The sequence below is a fragment of the Schistocerca cancellata genome, chromosome 2 (assembly GCF_023864275.1).
Source record: "Schistocerca cancellata isolate TAMUIC-IGC-003103 chromosome 2, iqSchCanc2.1, whole genome shotgun sequence".
NCBI lineage: Eukaryota > Metazoa > Arthropoda > Insecta > Orthoptera > Acrididae > Schistocerca > Schistocerca cancellata.
Window position 1 is genome coordinate 245,586,916 of NC_064627.1, and position 26,312 is coordinate 245,613,227.

Genomic DNA, 26,312 nt, shown 5'->3' on the forward strand with positions numbered 1-26,312 from the left:
ACAGTGGTACGAGTATATTCTTCGTGATTCAACCCGTGGCCGATTCAATACAAAAAGTCTGAGGGTGCTGTTTTTGAAACCCCCGTCACCTGGCTGAAGCTCTGCGAACAGCACACGGAGCGTGCGTGGAAGCGGCGCATGCGCGCTCTCCGGCTGCGGCGACCACGGCGGCGGCGGGTCGGGCCACTCGCAGTCGCTGTCCGACGGCTGATGCGGCGGCGGACAACGGGCGAGGCGCCAGCCAGCACTGCTCAGCCGGCCACAGCGTGCTGCCCGCGGCTCCTGCCGACGCGGTCGTCTCAGACGGGTGCGCAGGTAAGCCTACCTCACAGGCGCTACGCCCTTCGCGCGGTAGCAAACCCGAATTCCACACACTGCCAGCACCCATTGTTGCAACAGCATATAAAAGATAAACCTAGACTTGTCAAATGGTAGAACGCATTCTGTTTTATAAAGTACTTTTCAATTGACAAATATCTCAATTGCACCGATTGTCTTATGACAGTTAACTAGTTTTGATTTTAATGAATCATAAGAACTAAAAATCAGGAAAAGACAATGCAAAGTAGCTGTTACACTGTGTATAAGAAGTTACAAAAATACTAAATACTGCAAAAATTTAAAAAATATACAAACAGCGTCTAGCGTTCGTCGCATACAATTAAAAATGAACTCATGCGTCAGACTTTAAAAATGAAACACATATGTTCTTCCATTATTTAAGAATTTCATAACTTTTCATATTTCATAGCGATTTTGAATTTTAGTCTCTTCTGAATTTCAAATTCTACCCTTGACTCATTATACGCGAAATTGCTTAATCGTCATAAATGCACAAAGTTCAGTCAAGACATCTGTGAATAAAACAAGCAGATAAACAAATTGCTAAAACTCACAAAATTGCAGTTGCTTACAACACGTACTACTAGAAAAATGTTTGGAAAGGTTTCGTGAATGAGATATGAGAATGTTCAAGTGTCTACGAAATGCAAACGGCGTTTTTTTTTATTCAAGTGACATGGAAATTCCATTCTTGAAATAAACTATTACCTTCAAATGCTCTGTTCATTATTAATATCATGTTTGTTAACAATGTGTATATACTGAATGCAGATATTGCTATAAATATTGCATTCTGATAAATAATATACATATGCAAAACGCAGTTCATCTCTTAATACCTCCGGTATGTGTTAAGTATTCCATGCATATAATTTAAATAAGTACCTAAATCAGGACGCAGGATATTTTCCATGTTGCCGGAGCAAAAGTTTAGAACAGTATCAATTATCTACAAGCGTGACGTATTATATTGCATAATCAACAAGTAATGCGGTGTATGACCAGTGATAAGACACAAACAGATTAGTATTCTAAATCTTGGTTAGCTGCTACAATAGCGATTACGTCATATTCTACAAAAAATATTTGTAATTCTTAAAAAAACAAAACATTACCTTTGGTGTAGTAAAGCGTATTTCATGAATAACTAGTGGCAGCATGCATTGATATTACGTATTCATATTAGACAGTAGATAAATAGAAATACGTGAGTTTCCAAATCCCATTGCAATGCGCTAGCTGAAGTGTGTTACGACTGGTTGGTCATTGTTGCCCTAGCTTGACTAAGCGCAATTATATGCAAAGCGGAACGGAAGAAGACAGTCGATGATGCTGTTGATGATATTTTTGTAATTTCAAACGTCCTTTTGTCGTATTGGCTTTTATTTATCGGCTTTGTGTCTTATTTAAGATGAAAAGTAGCTGTCTTTTGTCTATGATTCAGTACTGTTTTGGTAAAGGGTAAAATTGTGTATTGTGTATTTCGGAGCAACAGCAAATGTCAGCAGTCTTTAAAAGTATGATTCTGTTAATATTATACGTCATGTATCTGACTTTCCACCTGTAATGTAAGCACATGTTCAACTGTGTGTGTATCACGACACCAATGATGTGACACTATTTGTGGTTTTTGGGATAACAAAAGAAAAAATTATCATTCTTTCAGTGACAGTGTAAAAATTTCATCTTGAGTGACACTCGAATATGAGAGAAAAAATTTGGATAAGGTTTATCGCTTACGCTTGGAATAATTTATGATGCCATTCCAAACACGCTTTATATATTGCATGAAAATTGGAGAGCAGTTATCCCTGTAAATAAACTCAACTTCGAAATCAACTGCCAAGAAAATATTAGTGTCCCTGAAGATGACCACTAACGCTGGGAAGTCATGTAAGTAATTATTTATTCCTCACAACTTGTCAAAATCCAGGTAAAACCTTTTTATTAAGACCATCATGATGGAACAAATATTTAACTGCTCTGGAAAGCTGATGAAATAATGCTTTCGGTTTGTATTGTTATCGTTTCAAAAATCAATTGTTATAGTTACGTATGCTTCTAATCACACACAAATCAGTAAACTGTTAAGTGGTACCTTTAACCGACACAGATTTCAAATTTTTTTATCCAGTTACGTAATTAGGTATATACAATTTGGATAAAGCGAAGTCTAAAAACACTAACAAGAAATTCGAAATCACATCTGGTTAGAAAGTTAATTAGGATTCACTCTCTCTCGCTCTCTTCCATTGTTGAAACTATCTTCATTATCACAACAATTCTGCTGATACGACAGTTGAAAATAAGAAGGTAAGCACATATAAATTTTAAGCTATATTTGAGTTTCCATGCAATAGTATCGACACCAATAAAATTTAAATAGCCAGTAGTTGGAAACGTGTGTAACTGAAGATCCAACTAAATTATTACAGTTTTGCCTTTGGTAGGTGCCTCTTGGCAATGACGTATATTTCACGCCACCATCGACAACGATATAAGAGGCGATCAAAAATTTTCCGTTTACGTCCGTTGCTGTAGCGTATGCATAACCCACCGCGACTCCTATTCGGGTATATGAGTATCGATATGTAAGTGAGCGGTTAGTGTGACCTTCCAACGGAAAATTTCTGGTTTCTCCTTGCATATGTATGATTTAGTGATAATGAGTAGTCAGTGGAAACTGTTGTTGCCACTAAATAAATCATGTAACATAGAAGGAAATAAACTGTTAGGATAAAAAAGGTGCAGATGCCATCTTGCGGTGCATGAATGCTTGCGCGGACTACCAAAAGAATTCTTTTCTAAAGGAATTTATGCACTTAGTAAGCGCTGGAGGACTTGCATTGAGTGTGGAGGAGATTATATTGAAAAGTGATACAGCTTTGTACCACTTCTGCACAATAAATAATATTTAAAAATATTTAACGTTTTCATTTGTCTCACCCTCGTATTATCAGTTGGAGCATCCAGATGCTGCAACTAGTAATTATCAAGTAGTTGACGCCAATAAAGCTTCCTTTAACGTGATATAGTAGTATGAGTGACTTATAGTGATTGCTTGACGGAAAGAGTTTGTCGTTATAGAAATATAAGGGACAATCGAAAAGCTTCCGTTTGAAGGCCGTACGTTGAAACTATGCCAATTGCACAAAATCACCATGAGCATTGAGACAATCATCCCAGCGACGGATCAGGTTGGAGTTACCTGTTTGATAAAAGGCCGCGACATGATCCTTGAAGAAGTGCGTAACTGCCTGTTGCACATCCTCGTCAGATAGAAAGCGTCAACCCTTTAAGGCATTTTTTTAGGGACCGAAGGCGTGATATTCGCGTAGGGAATGATGAGGATTATAGGGCTGGTGCTCGAGTGACTACCACTTGAATTGGCGTAAATTCTGCACTACATTCGATGTACGGGTACGTGGATTATCTTGTAGCAGCAGTACCATTCCACAACGGTGGTTTTCTACAGACATGCTGCCCCATACTCATTCTTCGTTCCCCGATGGACGTCTACCGGTGTTTGTCTTTCGGTAGCCAAGAAAAGAATATCAGCACGTTGATTCTGTTTGGGCGGATTTGGTACGAACGGAGCCATAATTCACGTTTCCTCATATACCGCACGCACATCGGAAACACACGAATGCCACTAATGTCGGTACTTACAAACACGCATCGGAATAGCTGTGCGCTGCATATATTTGCCGCAGCACCATCCTCAAACGGAAATCTTCAGGATGCTCCTTATACGTATTAGACAGCTTTTGGTGATGCCATTCTTTAAATATATTGAAACTGTGTAGCGCTCTTTATAGAAAAAAAATTTTAACTTACACCCATCTTCAAAACATCGTTCCACACGTGATCTTTGTATAATGAAGAATATAAAAGAAATATTGTGCAGACTGGAATGGAGGAAATACATATTTATCTGAAGCTTCCTGACAAATTAAAACTTTTATTGTACTGGGACTCGAAGGATCATCACTCCTGGAATAAAGGAGATTGCGGAGACATGGGTTAGCAACAACTGGGAGATGAGGCTGTGGCTAAGCCATGTCTCCGCAGTCTCCTTTATTCCACGAGTTTGGTCCCGCAAGTGGCTGGAGAGAGAGTGAGAGATGTAACTCAACAACTCCACAGAACCACTGAACAGAAAACTAGGAATAAAAACATCTACAGAAAGAAGAACGAAAATTCTGTAGAGCGCTTGGCTTGCAAATGAGCAAGTCCTAAGTTCGAGCCCCGGTTCAGGACACTGTTTTTATCTGCCGGTAAGTTTCAGATCAGCGGACACTCCACTACAGAGTGGAAATGGTTTATGGAAACTTGTTGACCTTTATATCTTTGTAATATACCTTGACAGCTAAGATGGTAGCAACCCAATAGAGTATTTTTTCTCTGTCAGGAACTTATGTTTTGCGGGAAATAATTTTCCACTGCTCACAATCTGTAAGTTTTTGGAATGAAATATTGCTCATATCAGAAGTTTTATTTTATCACAAACGTTACATAACACCCACAGTAATAAAGGACTTTACAGTAGCTATAAAACTTAAGTGCAACTACAAAAGTAAAATAAAAGACTCAAAGAATCGGCAACGCCTAAGGTAGTACATGAAGAATCTGCTTCGAATTGTCCATCCTGAGAGTGAACTAACTGAAACAGGACGCCTCCTGTACTGTAGTGATCAGACAAAACGAGTCATTATTTGAATTCTGAAGGGTATCAGAAAACTGCCTCGCAAGTAAATTGATTATTTGGTTATTAATTCCCTCAGACTCGATGATTTGCGCTGAGGAACTCGTTGCCTCCGAATATCTGTGATTAATACGTAACTGCTGTGGTAATTGTAATGAACAACTAACTCTTATTATCAACGGATGGGGCATTCCGCAAGCACCGTGTTGCAGGAAATGAATAGCGGCTGTAACAAAATCAAACACATTACACATCTACAGATACACTCAGCTAGCCACCATATGGTGCATGGCGGAGTGTACATTGTACCACTATCAGTTCCTCCCTCTCTCTTCATCCGCAAATGGAACGAGGGATGAACGATTTTCTATATGCCTCTGTATGATCTGTAATTTCATTTACCTTCTATTCGTGACACAAGTGACTTCACGCTACAAGAATCATTGTACAGTCTGTAGAATCATTCTACGGAGGGACAGAAACGCTAGTTCTCAAAATTTTCTCAACATTGCGTCGTAAAAAAAAGGTCTTCCCTCCAGGAAAACCCACTTGAGTTTGACGGAGTATTTATGTAAAACTCGCATGTTGATCGAATCTACAGATAATAAATCTAGCAGCACGCTTCTGAATTGCTTCGATGTCTTTATTCATTCCGACCTGATGGGGACCCCAAACGTTCGTTAAGTACTCAAGAATGGGTCGCACACTGGAATTCCATATGCAGTCTCATTTATAGGTGAACCACAGTTTCCAACAGTTCTCCCAATAAAGTGAAGTGGACGATTCGCCTTCATTACTCCCAACCTGACGCGTCCATTTCACTTAATATCGCTTTGTCACGCTAATATTAGGTATTTAATAGACATGACTGTGTCAAGCATCAAAACACTAATACTGTATTCGACTATTACATGATTGGTTTTTCTACTCATCTGCATTAACACTCATTTTTCTGCAGTTAAAGTAAGATGTCATTCGTGACACCAGAGAGAAATTACGGCTAAGACATCGTGTATCGTTCTTCAGTCACTCAACGACTAAACTTTCCCGGAGCTTACAGCATCATCAGCCAAACTGTGGCAGATTGCTTCTCACCCTATATGTCAGATCGTTATTTAGAGAACAAGAGAGGTTCCGGCGACATTAATGACTGTATCATTGGCTCCGAAGAACACTAGCGAACCAGAACAACGTTCTAGATTGTATCGCCCAAGTCTTGTGCTACCTGAATCTTTGAACCGTTAACTGCCTGCATTGGGGGACTGTGTAAAACGCTTTCCGGAAATCTAGAAATATGGGAAGAACCTGTTGTTCTTCAGCCACTGTTCTTAGAATATCGTGAAAGATAAACGGCATGCTGAGCTTCTCACGATAGACGAATTGTACCCTTGCTCATTTGTGGACAGAAGCTTTTCTGTTTCAAGGAAATTCATTGTATATGAAGTCAAAATTTGCTCAATACGTCTGCAGCAAACTTATGTTAAACGTAACGGTCTGTAATTTTAAAGGTCCGTTCTTTCACTCTTCTTTCATATACGAGTGACCTGTGCTTTTTTACAGTCGCTTGGGACTTGGCTCTTGGAGGGAGATTCGCGGTAAATGGAAGCTAAATACGGTTTATTTGCTGGAACACAGAAATATTCTTCCATACTTTTCATTTCTTTCACCTCTGGAAATGTTTGTTCATGTGAAAAATGCCGAGCTGCACTGTGGTTCGGGATCTACGTTGAACTGTATGTAAGTCAGTTGAAAGGTCGGAGGAAAGCAATGGCATACCACCTCTGGTGCCTAGAGAAGCACACTGGTGTTCAAATCAACTTCTTTCAAATGAACTTCTTTCCTGCCATTGCGTCTTTGAGTGGTCCAAACATATGGAAATCACTTGGAGCAAGGTCTGGTGAGTATGGTGGACGACTAAGACACTCAAAATGCAGGTCTCTGATTGTTGCAATTGTTTTACGGGCAGTGTGGGGCCTTGCATTGTCATATTGCAAAAGGACACCTGCTGACAGCAATCCACGTCACTTTGATTTGATTGCAGGCCGCAGATGATTTTTAGGAGATCTGTGTATGATGCACTGGTGACAGTGGTCCCTCTAGGCATGTAATGGTCCAAAATGACGCCTTTTTCGTCCCAAAAGAGAGTCAGAATAACCTTCCCCGCTGGTGGTTCTGTTCGAAACTTCTTTGGTTTTGATTATGAGGAAAGGCGCTATTCCTTGCTCGCTCTCTTCGTTTCTTGTAGGTGGAAGTGAACCCAGGTTTCGTTCCCAGTAACGATTCTAGGAAGGAAGCCATCACCTTCTCGTTCAAAGCGCCAAAGAAGTTCTTCGCAAGCATCAACACGTCGTTCTCTCATTTCACGAGTCAGCTGCCGTTTCACCCATGTTGCAGACACTTTGTGAAACTGGAGCACATCATGCACAGTGTGGTGTGCTGACCCATGACTAATCTGTAAACATGCTGCAATATTATTCAGTGTCACTCGGCGGTTTTCCTTCACTATGACTTTAACTGCTGCAATGTTCTGTGGCGTCACAACTCGTTGTGTCTGACCTGGACGAGGAGCATCTTACACTTAAGTCACATCATTTGCAAACTTCCCACTCCATTCGTAGACTTGCTGCTGTGACAAACATGCATCACCGTACTGAACCTTCATTAGTCGACGAATTTCAATAGGTTTCACACCTTCACTACGTAAAAACCGAATAACAGAACGCTGTTCTTCCCTGGTGCAAGTCGCAAATGGGGCAGCCATCTTTATACTGATACTGCGACGGTATGTGTACATCTGCACTATGCTGCCACCTACAATTCATTCTGCACGTTGTCTGTAGCACGCTTACCAACATACAGGATAACGGCGCGAAATCTCAATTTGTTATCACAAATTTAAGGTTTTTATTTGACTCACCCTCTTAATTATGTACCTGATGTGAAGGAATCTGCCGGCCTGAGTGGCCGAGCGGTTCTAGGCACTTCAATCTTGAACCGCGTGACTGCTCCGGTCGCAGGTTCGAATCCTGCCTCGGGCATTGATGTGTGTGATGTCCTTAGGTTAGTTAGGTTTAAGTAGTTCTAAGTTCTAAGGGACTGATGACCTCCGATTTTAAGTCCCATAGTGCTCAGAGCCATTTTTTTGAAGGAATCTTCCTTTACCAAGATGTAAAGGTATCTGTGAAGTCAAGATAGTTGACTGATCGATACTGATTGTCGATAAATAAACGCACATTACAGCATGTACTGATGGTTTTATGATGCTTTTGCTTATGTGTAGATTAACAAATGTCTAACATCGAGAAGCAGTACGTTTCACACTTTCAATGTGACAACTATCTTCAGCGTCAGCTCATTCAACAGACAGTACAGATGTAAGAATTCTCACTTCAAACAAAATTTAAAAATTTACTAGTATGTTGCTGTCAGAAAGTAATCGAACATTAAACTGTGATCGATTCGAAGTTAACGCTGTCGCGATTCTTAAAAATTGACTAGTATGTTGTTGGCAGGAAGTAATCCGATATTAAACTGTGATGCGGTTCAAAGTTAACGATGCCACATTTCTTTTAACATTTGTTATTAATTTTCTCGTAAAACGTTGTACAGCGTTTTAATTTATTCTGTAACGTTTTCTGAAACACTGAGAACAATGAAGGTCATCTTTCACAGTGCCTCACTTATTTTCAATTGTTTTGTATAATTATATTTCTGTCCTAAATAGAAAGAAGAGAAGATAATATCCTGAATAATCGTCACAAGTCCGGGATCGTTACGTAATTAAATTAGTGGGAAGGGGTAACTTCGTGGAACTAGAGGGGAGCTGTAGAGTGTGAAAATTGTAAGGGAAGACAGAGACTTAAACATATAAAACAAGTTATTGAGGATGTAGAGTTTAAGTACTACCCGTATATGAAGAGATTTCTACTGGAGAGAAATTGGTGGCAGGTGACATCGGACCAGTCGGATTACTGGTGATAGAAAAAAAAAAAATAGCCGGCCGGTGTGGCCGTGCGGTTAAAGGCGCTTCAGTCTGGAACCACGTGATCGCTACCGTCGCAGGTTCGAATCCTGCCTCGGGCATGGATGTGTGTGATGTCTTTAGGTTAGTTAGGTTTAAGTAGTTCTAAGTTCTAGGGGACTGATGACCACAGATGTTAAGTCCCATAGTGCTCAGAGCCACTTTTTTAAAATAATTTTAGTGAGAATGAAAGTATAAGGTGTATTCAAAAAGAAACGACCTGGAGGCTGCAAAATGAAAACTGCTGAAAGGAAGGCAGTGTCGTTGCCTACGAAAGAAGAAGCGGCTCGTTGAGAGCGCTACGGTTCTAGACACTCCGCTAGAGGGACGCTGGGGAGCACTCAAGTGACGACAGAGCAAGTGTGCGCACAGGACGACCGTCCACTGCGCTCGCGCTGAAGTGGGTAAAAGGAATCTTCAAAAGAAGAGCACTGGGTGCAGTGCGTTTACTGACAGCGGAAGGCGTACGAGAAACGCGAATCTGTCGAAGAATGGCGCAAGTGTTCGTAGAGAGCTCCTCATGTCCGTTCCAAGGGACAAGGTGCGACACAAGCGATTTAGGGAACAAGGGATGTCGATGGCCGACGATGCACGCTCTGTAATACCGCATTAACCGATGCCATTGTCCATTAGGTGAATGCCCTCCTTATACAAGAACGACGAGTTACAGTGGTCGCCATTGCCATTGAGGTCAGACTGGGCGTCCGACATGCATTGCCCTCCGTACATTAGCGTCAGTTTCACTGAATTTACATTCTCCGCATTCCTTCCGATGTCAGGAAAGGAACTACACTCCTTTGCTTTTCTTTTGAATCCTACATTTCATTATTTACAGTACGACTAAGTACAGTGCACAGCGGACGTATGAACCTGCTCTCTCTAAGGTCACGTGAATGTGTGTTTGTGGCCCTCTAGCTGCGACTGGGGTCCTCCGTGCTCTTAAATGGACTGCAGTTTCCTCCGTAGACAATTTATTTACGATCATTTCATGAGTTTTCATTTTGCAGCTAAATTCAACTTATCAGATTACAGGATTTAGAAATTAGAAAGTGGTAGATCGACAGCCATTACTCCGACGCAACATCTCCTAACCAGTAATAAAGATAAAAAATGTTATTACCCACGTCACAAAAATGGGAACTTGAGAAGTAGATGAAACATAACGAACAAATAATTATCTCTAGCAAAAACCATGCTAATACCCCATAGCACCACCACCCCTAACATCAAAAATCAACTCGGCGAAGAAACAGTTCATAAGTTTCTTTAGGTTTTTCATATCCAGGTGGAGCCGCTAATTAATAATTAGATCCAGTACAGCTATGAAACTGGGAGGTTCTGACTATTACGTTTCATCCGCTGTTCCCAATAGTCCCACACATTTTACATAAATTGAGATTCATTAATTTAGCAGACCATTCTAGGTGAGAGAGGGGATCAGAGTGTTCATCGCTCTGGGGAAATACTTTTTCGGCCTTGTGAACGTGGCTGTCATCACACGAAACACTTTGTGTGTGTGTGTGTGTGTGTGTGTGTGTGTGTGTGTGTGTGTGGGCGCGCGCGCGCGTGTTTGCACAGCGCAATTGCAGTATCGTCGGCTTACGCCTACTCTGCCTGCAACCCACATTACACCCAGGCAGCCGGCTTTCCCACAACCGACGCTCAACGACCCCCCTCTCTACATATGGCCAGCAGACGACGAACGATACGCCTGTAGAGGCCGCTAGCACCACGGACCTCTTTCCTGCCGTTAAAGGCCGCTGGCCCCGCGGACCTCTTCCCTGCAGCGGTCATGTACAGGAAGCAAGACCGAATGTATCCTGGCGCTGAGGGCTATACGTAGGCCATCACACGAACCCTGGGAGGCCACTTATGACTAGGCTTCCTGGGCCAACCGCCGAATGCTTATGCGTTTACTCAATCAGTAGCTCACTCCGAAACCGTCGCTACGCAGTCGCTAACGTCTGAGACTCCCTTACGACCCTGGACCCTGCAAAGAGACCATTCAGAAGAATACGCAGCCCCGACATGGCGACGGACCAACCGACTTGTAAATTTTCTGTGATCGGCTTTAATTTGGCTTCGTCAGGCTTCGCCGTAGGAACTTAAGACTCTAACTGTTCTCTCCTTCACGTTATTTCTACACGATTGTGTCGGAACTTTAATCAGACTTTATTCTGCCTTACAGATGTCAAGAACCTTTGATCGGAGTTGCTTCTGTACTTCGCGTGTGATGAACTTTGATGGGATTTTGCTTCTATCGTGTGTTAAGAACTTAACACAGAACTTTTGTTTCCTACTTCAAACGGCCTTCTGCCTGATTTACTGATTGTGCTTGGACTAGAAGAGTTTACTTTGCTCAGGTGAACCGTGCTGAGACATTCCGGAGGCATTGGTTATTTTATAATCGTGCCAAGAACTTTACGTCAGAACCTATTCCTCCTGAAATTCTATGTTCGATCGGAAGAGTTCAATTTGTCCATGACTACTTCAAGACTTGTTTCTAAGAAGGAAAAATTGTGTTAGCTTAATTCAAATGCATTTTTCTTTATTTTATACCTAGGCCTTTACTTGTCTGATCGCCTGCTGTGGATACTTTAGTAGTCATCACGAAGGTGGAAAAGAAAGGGTAACACCTGGCTACCTGAATGAAAGTATCGCAGTCATGCTACGAAAAACATAGGGGCACCATTCCGCTAGACACCTTGCATCATTGTCCAGTTTTTGTTGTTTGGTGCGTTGAAGTCCGGCTTCATGTGTTGCTGTCAGCAAAAATCTTTTGCGAGGTACCGGACTCCAAATACACTCCTGGAAATGGAAAAAAGAACACATTGACACCGGTGTGTCAGACCCACCATACTTGCTCTGGACACTGCGAGAGGGCTATACAAGCAATGATCACACGCACGGCACAGCGGACACACCAGGAACCGCGGTGTTGGCCGTCGAATGGCGCTAGCTGCGCAGCATTTGTGCACCGCCGCCGTCAGTGTCAGCCAGTTTGCCGTGGCATACGGAGCTCCATCGCAGTCTTTAACACTGGTAGCATGCCGCGACAGCGTGGACGTGAACCGTATGTGCAGTTGACGGACTTTGAGCGAGGGCGTATAGTGGGCATGCGGGAGGCCGGGTGGACGTACCGCCGAATTGCTCAACACATGGGGCGTGAGGTCTCCACAGTACATCGATGTTGTCGCCAGTGGTCGGCGGAAGGTGCACGTGCCCTTCGACCTGGGACCGGACCGCAGCGACGCACGGATGCACGCCAAGACCGTAGGATCCTACGCAGTGTCGTAGGGGACCGCACCGCCACTTCCCAGCAAGTTAGGGACGCTGTTGCTCCTGGGGTATCGGCGAGGACCATTCGCAACCGTCTCCATGAAGCAGGGCTACGGTCCCGCACAACGTTAGACCGTCTTCCGCTCACGCCCCAACATCGTGCAGCCCGCCTCCAGTGGTGTCGCGACAGGCGTGAATGGAGGGACGAATGGAGACGTGTCGTCTTCAGCGATGAGAGTCGCTTCTGCCTTGGTGCCAATGATGGTCGTATGCGTGTTTGGCGCCGTGCAGGTGAGCGCCACAATCAGGACTGCATACGACCGAGGCACACAGGGCCAACACCCGGCATCATGGTGTGGGGAGCGATCTCCTACACTGGCCGTACACCACTGGTGATCGTCGAGGGGACACTGAATAGTGCACGGTACATCCAAACCGTCATCGAACCCATCGTTCTACCATTCCTAGACCGGCAAGGGAACTTGCTGTTCCAACAGGACAATGCACGTCCGCATGTATCCCGTGCCACCCAACGTGCTCTAGAAGGTGTAAGTCAACTACCCTGGCCAGCAAGATCTCCAGATCTGTCCCCCATTGAGCATGTTTGGGACTGGATGAAGCGTCGTCTCACGCGGTCTGCACGTCCAGCACGAACGCTGGTCCAACTGAGGCGCCAGGTGGAAATGGCATGGCAAGCCGTTCCACAGGACTACATCCAGCATCTCTACGATCGTCTCCATGGGAGAATAGCAGCCTGCATTGCTGCGAAAGGTGGATATACACTGTACTAGTGCCGACATTGTGCATGCTCTGTTGCCTGTGTCTATGTGCCTGTGGTTCTGTCAGTGTGATCATGTGATGTATCTGACCCCAGGAATGTGTCAATAAAGTTTCCCCTTCCTGGGACAATGAATTCACGGTGTTCTTATTTCAATTTCCAGGAGTGTATAATCTTCAAGGGCTCTCTTCGCAATTTTTACTCGGAGACTGGTCGAGATGGACCTCTATTCATTGATTACTGGAAATTCTCGTCGTCCATTAAACCGACTGTAAACACTAATTTCTGGCTCTGACGGTTAGGATCTTCATGCAAATGCCGTTCTGACTCCGTCTTACATGGTTGCGAGCGGTGCACCACTAGCTGTAGACACGTTGATACACCAACACACCTGGCCACTTCATTCTCGGTTTGACCATGGATACTCCTTTCTGCCACTCCGTCGCGTCTCCACATTAGCTCATCGTACTGGGATGCTTCTTTACCACTAGCTGGCAAACGCAAACTACTTCACTGTTCTGCCTCACGTAAGAAGTGGAGATCCACATGTCGGCCTGTTAGCAGTCCTACACCGTCCGTAACGTTCCAAGAAGAGGAGCGTGCTCTTTTGAGAGGGTGACTCACATGTTGTCCTGTGAGTGTGAAAAGAAGAGTAGGACGAGAGCTTAGAGAAGAGACAAAAGCTCTACTGAAAACAATAAATTCATTTTTAGGGGTTCCGTGCCCCAGTCGGTAAAAATGGAACCCTTGCGGGATCACTTTGTTGTCCGTCTGCCTCTCTGTTTGTCTTTCTGTATGTCTCTCCAACGGTGAAAACCGCATTTCCTCAGGACCGGGTAGGCATATCAAGTTGAAATTTATGTCGCATACTAAGGTGCACGATCCCATACCGGAGTAAAAAAGTAAGCTTCTAAGCCATTGCAATCACAAGAGACAGCCTTTGTGATACTCGCAAATTCACTGATATAGAACCACGAAATTCGACCAGAATCATGTTTCACAGGACAATAAAAGGTAAAAAAGCAGAAAATTATGAATTCGTTATTATACAGGGTGGTCCATTGATACTGACCGGGCCAAATATCTCACGAAATAAGCATCAAACGAAAAAAATTTTTTTTTTGTGTGTTCGTGTGTGTGTAGTGTGGACTGAAGAGATCATCCTTGATGACTTATTCTTCTAGGATGGGATGTAAGGATAAAAGGAAAACACTTTATTTATTACGCATTCAGTGAGGCTTGGGCACGCAATGGGTCCTTTAGCCTGCTGTCTTTGGTGATGTCTATCTCCTGTGGAGGGTGAAATGTGTCAAGGCTGTTATGTGTGACGGCTTCCTCATGCTATGACAGATTGCCTATGGGGGGTGAAACGTTATTGACTTCGGTACGCGATACTTGTGCCATCTTGCAGGGTTTACCGTTCCTACCGATTGTAATTGTCGAACTTCGTCCCTAAGGGCATCGATCTTGTCAAAAACTCGTAGAGGAGGAGGAGATTGGTGTTTAACGTCCCGTCGACAACGCGGTCATTAGAGACGGAGCGCAAGCTCGGGTGAGGGAAGGATGGGGAAGGAAATCGGCCGTGCCCTTTTAAAGGAAACATCCCGGCATTTGCCTGAAGCGATTTAGGGAAATCACGGAAAACCTAAATCAGGATGGTCGGAGACGGGATTGAACCGTCGTCCTCCCGAATGCGAGTCCAGTGTGCTAACCACTGCGCCACCTCGCTCGGTAAAACTCGTAGAGCCTTGTCATGGACCTTCTCTTGTATAGTGGTCTCGTGGAGTGCGGTGCGGATGTCGACGTTTCTTGTCCACCATGGAGCTCCTGTGATCCATCGATAGCAAATGTTTTGCAGCGCTTGGAGTTTGTTGTAGTTGGAGACGCACGTAGTTCCCCACGAGGTGGAGCCATACAACATTGTGGGTTCCACCGTTGCCTTATACAATTGGAGTTTAGTCTTAGGGTTGAGATCCTTACTCTTCAGGAACGGAATCAACGACCTGGCCATCTTCTGGGCTGCCGTCTTCTTGTCGTCAATATGCTGCGTAAAGAGTAATTTTTTTGTCAAGGTAGACACCGAGATACTTCACTCCCGGCGACCATGGGATAAATTGGTCAGCTATTTGGAGTCTGTCGTTCAGAACTGGTTTCCTCCGTGTGAACAGAACGGCTGCCGTCTTCGTCGGGTTGATCGTTATCTTATTTTGCAGCGCCCAGCGTTCCATTACAGCAAGTTGCCGTTGCATCCTAGCGATTAGCTGGTCCAAGTGTCGTCCAGTTGTCAGAAAGGCCGTATCGTCCGCATAAAAACTCGCCGTAACAAGGGGGACTGTTGGGATGTCATTTATATATAAGTTGAAAAGTAGAGGCGAAATGACAGAGCCCTGCGGAATTCCTGCGGAGATCAGTTTCATTTCGGAGTTTTTATCGTCGACTCGGACATACAGTTTCCTGTCCTGCAGAAAGCTGTCTATGAGTCTAATGTAACAATCCGCAATAGGGGTAGTGCGATGCAGTTTGACGATAAGGTTGGGCCGCCACACCTTATCGTAAGCTTTTTCGATGTCAAGGAAGACACCAATCGTGAAGTGCTGCTTGTTGTATCCTTCTTGTATCCGTTCGGTGATCCGTAGAAGTTGAAGTTGGGCAGATAACTTGTCCTTGAAACCGAATTGTTCGGGTCGTATAACATCATGCGCTGTAAGCGTGGCATGGAGCCTCTGCAACAGCAGTCGCTCGAGCACCTTGCCAAGGGTCGGCAAGAGGCTAATTGGCCGGTAACTGTTGGGTTCTGCTGGGTCTTTACCTGGCTTGGGTATTGGAACTACGCGAGCCGTCTTCCATGCCGTAGGAAAATATCCCTACAGAAGGCAGCTGTTGAGAATTCGGGTAAGCAGCACAGTTGGCTTCCTGGGCAACTGTTTCAAATCGGTGTTGCTTATGGAGTCGTTGCCCGGCGCATTATTCCGAGTCTTCCGGATAATTTTACGGATCTCTGCTGGTGTGGTGAGTTGTGGGCGGCTCTGCACAGGCGCAGCACGAAGAGCAGTCCATTCTGCTGTAACGACGGCTTCCTGTTCTTGCAGGCGGACGTCGTTCACGGGGGTCGCTGGTGTAGACATCTGTTCTTGGTAAGTCGTAGCATACAGCTCTGCCTGGGCGAGGTCGTCATAGAGGAGACCATCTGGTCCTCTGATGGCTCGTTTAGGTGGCCGCTGGTGTCGTATGTTCTTGATTACCCGCCAGTCGTTCTTGGTTCGAAGTAAGAATTTATCCATCTTATCTTCCCAGACCTGCTGTCGCCACTCGGACACTTTCCTGTGCAGTTCTCGTGTTAAGACGTGTGTTTCTCGTCGATCGATCGGGTTTCTATAGCGGAGCCAACGTCGCCTGCTCCTGTTTCTCTGTGTCTTCAGCTCTTGGAGTAGAGGCGGGAACTCGTCGAAAGCTACTAGAGGGTAGACCGTGTGAGTAGTTGCCCTCCGTTTGGCTACCTTTATCTTCTGCGTCAAAGTTTGTACCGCGATGTCGATGGCTTCCGGTGTTGAAACGTCCTGCGTCGGGCAGATATTGTTGTCAAGATATGTCCGAAATTGATCCCAGTTCAGAGATTGTGAGGTTGGGGGTGGAAGGTTGGCCGTTGAGTTTTCCACTATACTGATAACAGGTCGGTGGTCAGACGAAAGATCGTCGACGGTGCGGAGCTGGAGGTTCGCCTCAATATTTTTGATGACAGCAATATCTACGACGTCTGCTTCTTGCTGATCGACGTAAGGAATCCGTGTGGGCTCTCGTGGGCCATGGACTGTGATGCCCAGTTCCTCTTCCATGGCAATCAGAGTTCGTCCACGAGGGTTCATACGCCGGGAATTCCACGCGACGTGCTTGGTATTAAGGTCACCTCCTAGGAAGATTTTGTCAAAATTGGTGAAGATACTCCGTAGGTCGTCTGGCTCCAGGTTTTTACCGGGGCTGTTGTACGCCGCAATGAAAGTGATGTTGCCTGCCGCCGATCGAACCGTTACTGCTGTTGCCTCCAGATGTTGGAGGTGTGGTAGTGTTTCATGATGGTGCCGCAGTTCCCTTTTAAGCAAAACTGCGGTCCCTCCACCTCGTTGACCTTGTCTGTCCGTTCTATAGACGTACATGTTACGAAATCTGAGCTCAGTTATTGGACGAAGGTGCGTCTCCGATACAAGTGCGATGTCGATTTTGTGACGTTGTAAAAATTCGGTGAATTCTGTTTTCTTATGTTTCATTCCGTTGTCGTTCCATATACAGATTTTCAGGTTTCTCGTGGTCCCAGGGCGATCCATCTTAAGGTGTTCGAAAGGCCTTCAATACACTTTCGATTAAAGAAAGTATCCCCACTAGTTGTTGCTGCACGGCGGTGAGAAGTTTCGCGACATCAGAGAGCGCTGGAGCTATAGATTGCATCAAATGAGATGGTGAGACGTAGGTTTCCGGTTCCGGTCGGCGTGGTGATACTGCGTGGGCGTATGAATAATGCTGGCGGTGCTGTCGAGGTGGAAGTGCTTCAGGAGGAGGCTGTGTTACTGGCTGCCGTGTCGCCGCCGGCTGTTCTTGTGGCGTTTGCTGGCGGTGGGGCGGAGGGTGTGGCGTCAGGTTGGAGTTCCGTATTACACGAGTCCTCCGTTGAGAGGGCTGCGGGGAAGACCGTTGTGTGTATTTCCTGAGAAGTTCCTGGTACTTCTGGCAGCCACGCCACGTGGCAGGATGGTCCTTTTCACAGTTAGCACATTTCGGCGGAGCCCCTCGGGAATGAGTACATGCTAAAGATCGGTGTTGCCCTCCACATCGAACGCAGCGAGAAGGCAAGCTGCAATAATTAGCTGTATGTTCGAATCGCTGGCAGTGGCGACATTGAACAGGTCCTTCTTCTCTGTTGTAGGTTTCAATAACGACTTTAGTATATAGAAGGTATTTGATGTCGTAAATCTTGTAGTTTTCCTTTTGGGCTGGCAACGTGACACAGTAAGCATCTTGAGGTAGTAATTCCTTCGTCTTGTCGTCTCGATTTTTAAACTGGTGGACGTTGATGACAGGGAAACCCTTCGCTATCAGTGCGTCTTTCAGTTCTTCCTCCGTGACTTCGGCAGGTAGACGTTTGATAACCACTTTGAGGTCCTTGTCCTCCGCGGCCTGATGTGTAAAAAAGTGGATGTCATTCGACACAAAGAAATTGATGGCCCGCCGTTGATCTTCATAGGAGTCAAAGTGATATTTGATCCTGTCTCGTTGGTAGATGGCTTTAAGACTGCCGTCAATATTCGCTTTCAGCGCCTTGTTGAGTTCTTGGTATGGTAAATAGTAACGGGCGGGACTTTGCGTAGTAGGTTCCGGCCAGAGCCATCTGTCCCCTCTTTATCTGCTTCGAGATTGACATCACTCGTCTGGTCCATACGTTCTGGAGCATCGGTAGTATCTTCCGTCGCAATAGCTGCATAACGGTTGGAAGTTTTCAGCTCTTCTGGACGTTGTCGCTTCCGAGAGTTGTTCTGCTTAGGACAAGCGTTGAGTCGTTTTCTTTGGCGAACTAGTGTAAAATCGCCCTCGCCGTCGGTGGGCTGCATGGTCCAAACTTCTTCAGAGGAGACTCCCTCCATTTCGTCGTCGTCGTCGTCTGGTGGAGAAAATTGGTCTACGTCGGCGACTTGTTCTTCATGCTGTGAAGGAGGAACTGTACTAGTGCGGTTGTCGTATACTCGCTGACTTTGCAGAATCATATGTTGTATTTCACGTCTCAGTTCCCGTTGTTGCCGATCGTTCTGTGTTAGCTGATGTCTCTCGTCAGAGGGGTTTCACGTATGTTGTCCACCGCTCTGCATTCGCGTATCGCTCGTCGTGATCCCGTCCTCATTATGTTGCCTGTCAGAATCCGTTGCCGTTGCATGGGTCGTCGCCGTTGTATCCGTCCTGTTGGGAGCGGCCGCCGGGACGGCCGGCGGGGCAGGCCCCACCGACCGGCCAGCGGCCGGCCCCGGCGCGACCCAGCCGGCTGGCTCGGACGCGCGCGTTCCGTTGTCCGCACTCATCGGCATCGCGCGCTCAACTGACGAAAAAACTACAAAGAACGAAACGCGTGTCGCTTGAGGGGGAAACCAGATGGCGCTATGGTTGGCCCGCTAGATGGCGCTGCCATAGGTCAAACGGATATCAACAGCGTTTTTTTTTTAATAGGAACTCCGATTTTTTACTACATATTAGTGTAGTACGTAAATAAATACGAATGTTTTAGTTAGACCACTTTTTTCGCTTAGTGATAGATGACACTGTAGTAGTCACAAACATATGGCTCACAATTTTGGACGAACAGTTGCTAACAGGTAGGTTTTTAAAATTAAAATACAGAACGTAGGTACCTTAGAACATTTTATTTCGGTTTTTTCAATGTGATACAGGTACCTTTCTGAACTTATTATTTCTGAGAAAGCGTGCTGTTACACCGCGATTACCTGTAAATACGACATTAATGCAATAAATGCTCAAAATGATGTCCGTCGATCTCAATGCATTTGGCAATACGTGCAACGACATTCCTCTCAACTGCGAGTAGTTCGCCTTCCGTAATGTTCGCACATGCATTGACAATGCGCTGACGCATATTGTCAGGCGTTGTCGGTGGATCACGATAGCAAATATCCTTCAACTTTCCCCACAGAAAGAAATCCGGGGACGTCAGATCCGGTGAACGTGCGGGCCATGGTATGGTGCTTCGACGACCAATCCACCTGTCATGAAATATGCTATTCAATACCGCTTCAACCGCACGCGAGCTATGTGCCGGACATCCATCATGTTGGAAGTACATCGTCATTCTGTCATGCAGTGAAACATCTTGTAGTAACATCGGTAGAACATTACGTAGGAAATCAGCATAGAGTGCACCATTTAGATTGCCATCGATAAAATGGGGGCCAATTATCCTTCCTCCCATAATGCCACACCATACATTAACCCGCCAATGTCGCTGATGTTCCACTTGTCGCAGCCATCGTGGATTCTCCGTTGCCCAATAGCGCATATTGTGCCGGTTACGTTACCGCTTTTGGTGAATGACGCCTCGTTGCTAAATAGAACGCGTGCGAAAAATCTGTCATAGTCCCGTAATTTCTCTTGTGCCCAATGGCAGAACTGTACAGTCGTTCAAAGTCGTCGCCATGCAATTCCTGGTGCATAGAAATATGGTACGGGTGCAATCGATGTTGATGTAGCATTCTCAACACCGACGTTTTTGAGATTCCCGAATCTCGCGCAATTTGTCTGCTACTGATGCGCGGATTAGCCGCGACAGCAGCTAAAACACCTACTTGGGTATCATCATTTGTTGCAGGTCGTGGTTGAAATTTCACATGTGGCTGAGCACTTCCTGTTTCCTTAAATCACGTAACTATCCGACGAACGGTCCCAACACTTGGATGATGTTGTCCAGGATACCGAGCAGCGTGCATAGAACACGCCCATTGGGCATTTTGATCACACAAGCCATACATCAAAACGATATCGATCTTTTCCGCAATTGGTAAACGGTCCATTTTAATACGGGTAATGTATCACGAAGCAAATACCGTCCGCACTGGCGGAATGTTACGTGATACCACGTATTTTTACGTTTCTGACTATTACAGCGCCATCTATCACAAAGCGAAAAAACTGGTCCAACTAAAACATTCACATTTCTTTACGTACTACACGACTATGTAATAAAAATAGGGGTACCTATATAAAAAAACGCAGTTGATATCCGTTTGACCTATGGCAGCGCCATCTAGCGGGCCAACCATAGCGCCATCTGGTCTCCCCCTTCAAGCTAGATAAGTTTCTTTCTTTGTAGTTTTTTCGTTTGATGCTTATTTCGTGAGATGTTTGACCCGGTCACTATCAATGGACCACCCAATATATAGGTGTGTGTGTGTGTGTGTGTGTGTGTGTGTGTGTGTGTGTGTGTGTGTGTGTGTGTGCGCACATAACATATTTTCTTTCTTTGTGTGTGAGGAATGTTTCCTGAAAGTTCGGCCGTACCTTTTTGTAACACCCTGTATATAGTTCGAGTCCGGTCGGGACACACATTTTCAACTGTCCCCGTTTCCCCGTTGACTTATATCAACGCCTGTAAGCAGCTAGGGGTATTCATTTCATTGTAAACACAACATCTTCCGGGAATTTCGCCATGAGCCACTAATGGAACAGATTTTCTCAATATGCAGAAATTTAAAGGCCAGTACTTTGTATTCATTAGCGTTCATACGTTTCTGCGTTCGTGTAATAAAGTAGTATCGACAGGTTTGAATGCTTCAGCAGGTGGCGGCAAGACTCTTGTTAAACGTAGAACCGTGACGATAGAGCTTTGACTTCATAATATGTGTTTTGTTGGTGAAATATACACCCTTCACTATATCTGTACGTCAGTGAAATCATAATGGATTCGTTAAGAAAATAGTATATTAAACGCTGAAAATCATTTGGATTAGAACTTACTCATAAATCATTTGTTATTGTTTCATTACTTATTCTTCCCACTAACTTATTCTCCAAGTATTTACGAAGGCTAGTGATAAAGTAATTTCCTCTCATTGTTTACAAAATTTGAATGAAGTGACAGAATTTGTTTTACAATTCTGTGGAAATACAGACTCTAATTTGCTTTCCCACATTGTATCCAGTCACAGTGAGACATTTGTCATAACTTTTGACGCTATCTTCGGTTATGAGTTTACCTGGTTTACGACCGTGGTGCCGTAGATGGGCAAACCAACGTTCATGACGAAGAGAAAAGTGTTAGATCGAGTATCGTAACTGCAGACCTGATTGACCAAATCGTTAGAGAAAACCGGAGATTCACAGTCTTGGAACTTTTTGTTTATTTTCCACAGAGTGGTCGCACTCATACGTGCAAAGTGATTATCGAAGATTTGGGCTACCGGAAATTTAATGAAAGATGGTTGCAGGCTGCAGAAGTCTAAGACTGCCGAATTTCAAAGCTTATAAAACGCTACAACAAAGCTCATTGTAACTGGAAACTATGTGGGGAACAAATTACAGTATTGTAAATCCAATCCGCCAACTGCACTTTTTTTTAATAAACTGAGGTTACTTTATGAATAACCCTCGTCAATCTTTCCTACTGGGACAATTTGTAATTGTAGATAGTGAATGAAAAGTTGTCATATTTAAGTTATTCCTATTTCTGTCAATAAAATTACGTATTGCTCAAACTTCATGACGTGATGAACAGGGAACCTACGAAAGTATCTGTCAACTGGATGCAAAACCTGTTCAGTGGTGCAGGTATTCTTCGACGGTATTAATGTAGCTCAGTTAAGATGTTACAAGAAACGAAATTAGTATTTTTAATTTATTCTTCCGGCGATCGTGTTATAGTGATATCGGTTTAGTCAGTTTAATATAAAGAAAATATAAGCCATGCATACAGACATATGAACGTAAGAATTTAATGAGGACAGGAAAGACCAGGACAGGTTGTCGGCCGTGCCCTTGCTGAAGGGTGAACTTGCCTGAAGTGACTTAGGAGAACCACTGATAATCTAAATCGTGGTAGCGTCCTACCGAATCAACCACAAATACACTGTCTCATTCTATTATACCTAGTCACAGTTATCTAAAGTTTCTACATACATGGAAAAAGTAAGCTTTATAACATAAAAAATAATTACACACCGTTAATTTAGTCGTTTCATGATCTGCACAGCCCACAACAGCAGCATTTGCGGATGACTTTAGACCGTAAGACCAGTTACATAATAGAGGGAAAAATAATATTTTTGGGATTCGTTCTTCGTTTTGACCACGTCCTACATACAGAATAAAAAATATTCAGTGTTGGAATTTGGTTTCGTTATCTCTTTTTTGACATTTGTAGAACTACCACTCTATTTCTCGTCTCATCTCCATAAGCGTGTGAGCTCTGCAAAGGTCCATATACGCTGTACCCAGTCTCGCAAAAAGAACAGATACTTTTCCTTGTTAATGGCTGTTTCTCTTCTTTAGAGCTTTCAGCCCTTCCTCTGCGACATCATTAGAGACGGATAATTTCGACTGATATTTCTGCGAGCGATCCTATCGGAAAAGAGATAAAAGCTCGCGTCAGCCGGCTCATATCCACGGCTCCGCGAACTGAACATTTGGCTGCGGTCCTGACCTTGCGCTATTCACTGGCTTCTTGCCGAGCTCCGCCATTAAACAGGGGGTGTGGGGATGGCGGTAGACTGCGGACCGCAGTTTACGGCTCCTTAATCGGGACCCGCCGTTTGTTCTCGCCCGGCGCCAGCTCGCTAATCGCTCGCGTCCGCGATTAACGTGCTGCGAAAGCCAATTGAAACTGGCGCCAAAGGCCTGGCGCGCCAGCGCAAGTGTAAACCTCTCGGAAATGAGGTATCGCCCTCTCAGCTATGCAGCAACGTCTGTTTAACAGTCCTGCTAATGGAGTAGCGGCTCGCTGAAAACACTGAAAACACTTGTACACATTCTGAATGCTTCTGAGCAAGACTGCGTGCTGCAGTTAGCGCATTTATGTAGTTATAACATACGAAATCTATCAAAATTTTTCGACATAATATGTTATTAACATCCTTATAGACTCTCCTTGAACACATATATTACGACTTCCTCTACGTCTGAAAGGTATTAGACGCTCTTTTGTATTGCCATTAACAACCAAAATGACCACTAGCGATCATCAATGCTGTCAATATGTAAGGTGACCAGGGCGTCGTTAAGATTTGAAAATGCACTAATTCACGGTATGATGTAGACAGAGAGGCAAATTTTGACACACATACCTATGGTATTTTCTTCGAGGAAATGCGGCTTGCTGCTTTTCCAGCGTAACGGGTGCGAGGTACGCCGATATGTTACAGAATCGCGTTTTCCATATCCTCGCTGATAAACAACTACTGGAAGGTATAGCTTTTATGTAGAATGGTGCAACACCCCATATTGCAACACCAGCCAAAAGTCTTTTGCGCACATTGTTCGGTGAAGACTGCGTGCTGAGTCGCCATTGCCGTTATGCTTGGCCTCCCAGGTCCCCTCACCTCAGCATGATTATTGCAGAGAATGAAAATAAAGTAAAATTACTTTATTTTCACACGACCGGTTTCGGACTGTTATAAGCCCATCCTCAGCTACGACACCTGAGGATGGGCTTGTAACAGTCCGAAACCGGCCGTGTGAAAATAAAGTAATTTATAGCTGAAGCGGTATTTCCAAACTCTGCAGTAATGCTCAGTTGCGGATGTTCTTCCAATAGGATTGTTTCTCGTATGATTATTGGCCGAGGGATTGCCTCAAGTCGCAAATCTATCACGATCGTCTGATCTCATTAGGCACTTTCTCACCATACGCGCCTGTATGTGTAAATTGCTGTTCACAGCACTGTCCCTCAGCTACAGGTATAATTAATTAATGAGAGCGGACATTATGAACATTTCCTACGACGATCATCGTCTTTGTTAAAAATCAATTGTTATGCTAAGTATTACTGATATATCATAAGAGGCACCATCTTTTGGTGATTTTGTGCACTATTTTTGTTTTTAGTAAACTCTACATAATTTCATGCATGTGTGTCAGTTTTTACCTGTCTACCCACATTATTACGTGAAGTATTGAATTTTCAAATGTTAACGACTTTTGGGTAATCCTGTCCATAAATTATTCATGAGATAGGTTCATCAGCACTTCTTGCCGGCCGCTGTGGGAGAGCGGTTCTAGGCGCTTCAGTCCGGAACCGCGCTGCTGCTACGGTCGCAGGTTCTAATCCTGCCTCAGGAATGGATGTGTGTTATGTATGTCCTTAGGTTAGTTAGGTTTATGTAGTTCTAAGTCTAGAGGACTGATGACCTCAGATGTTAACTCCCATAGTGCTCAGAGCCAATTGAACCAGAGTTCTTGCCGACAGTCCTGTCGTCCACAGGAAAGTATTGCTTAGGAGATGAGTACGTCTTCAGATATGAGGAAATGCGTGTTAATGGCCACAAATGGACGGTAGTAATTTGTAGTATCCGATTTCTGTGTTCGTGCTTGTTACATCGCAGATGTGTCTAGCAGTTGTAACACTGACGAGTAAGAAAAGGGAAAGTCACCTCAAATAAGTGGCAAAGCTTTAGCAGAATAGTTATTTCATGAGCAGGATTCTGGGAAAATGTATTCCATCTGTTAAGAAGAAACCATACTTACTGCTATTCTGCTAAAATTTATGGAGCCGTAATCAAGCAGGGCTGTCAGGACACCTTGAGAGAATTCAGAAGCAACCTGATACGATTGTACCTAATCTGTATACCTCGTATGAGAGTAGGACGTATGTTCAAGAAACTTTAAGTTCTCCTTCTTGGAAAGAAATAAGACTTCGATCTCGAAAATCACTACCGATTTAATTTAAAGAACTGGTACTCTAGGTACAGCAATACTACAACTCCACCTCGAGCAGGTATCCTGAAAGAACGGCAAACTGAATCATTACCGGTGCGGAAGCATGCATATTTCAACCGCTTTAAACGGCTGTAAAATCGGAGAGGTGAGGGTTACTTTGAAGCAAAGTGATTTTTCGCCTCCTCCCTCCCTCCACACCCAACACCTTTCCGCAAATCGTGTTTTCCGTTTCGTGAATGTACAGGAATAATTTGCAGCCTCGTGTACATCTCTACGTACGCTATGTGATCAAAAGTATCCGGAAGCCTGGCTGAAAATAACTTGTTGACCAACTCTTAGCCTTGACAATAGCTTCCAATCTCTCTGGCATACGTTAAATCAGGTGCTGGAAGGTTTCTTGGGGAATAACAGCCCATTCTTCACGGAGTGCTGCACTGAGGAGAGGTATCGGAGTCGGTCGGTGAGGCCTGGCACGAAGTTGGCGTTCCAAAACATCCCAAAGGAGTTCTATAGGATTCAAGTCAGGGCTCTGTGCACGCCAGTCCATTACAGGGATGCTACTGTCGTGCAACCACTCCTCTACAGAGTGTCAATTATGAACAGGTGCACGATCGTGTTGAAATATGCAGTCGCCATCCCCAAATTGCTCTTCAGCAGTGGGAAGCAAGAAGGTGCTTAAAAATTCAGTGTGGGCCTGTGCTGTGATAGTGCCATGCAAAACAACAAGGTGTGCAAACCCCCTCCATGAAAAACAGGACCACACCATAACACCA